Below are 736 nucleotides of genomic sequence, written 5' to 3'. Positions count from 1 at the left end.
TTCGAATCGCCTTCGTCTAGCTTTCGCTGTTCCCCTCACCTCACCGCACCGAGCGCAAAACAACACCATTCGACTGTCATGGGACATTTCGACTGCACGCGGAGCGGTGAGGAAAAAAATGCAACTTTTGGCTGATAACATATTGCGGAAATTTTTTAGAAAACTGTAATATGCAAATTGTAATCTGTTTTACTTATATGTATGTATGTTCATTTTGAATTTGCACCTTGAATGATCTATTAGTTACTTTTCGTGGTACATATTCAACATAGAAAATATACTTTACGTATGTTGCAGTTATTTTCTAGAACACTAATATTTTTATTATAATCTGTTATACTTATATGTAGGTATGTTCATTTTGAATTTGCATCTTGAATAATCTATCATTTACTTTTCGTGGTACATTTTAATATAAAGTGTTCTAGGTAGCACAATGTGTATTCTATATTAGAAGTTCTCTGATAAGGATCCAAACCGAGGATCGAAACGTAAGAAAAATTTTATATTTTCAATAAATCGTATCAACACACATTAACATCCTGTGTACAAGACTCGATTAGGCATTTTTCTATTCCTTTTAAATGATTATCTAATAATAATATATTAACCTCGAAAAGAAACTGATATATTATTAATCCTAACATATCATTAAAATGAAAAGGTCAAGCCATGTTCAAAAATAGATCCTCGCAAATTAAAAAACCCAACAAATTAAACCTTTGAAAACTAACCA

The sequence above is a fragment of the Cyphomyrmex costatus genome, unplaced genomic scaffold, assembly GCF_001594065.2.
Source record: "Cyphomyrmex costatus isolate MS0001 unplaced genomic scaffold, Ccosl1.0 scaffold1043, whole genome shotgun sequence".
NCBI lineage: Eukaryota > Metazoa > Arthropoda > Insecta > Hymenoptera > Formicidae > Cyphomyrmex > Cyphomyrmex costatus.
Note: the sequence above shows the minus strand (reverse complement) of the source record.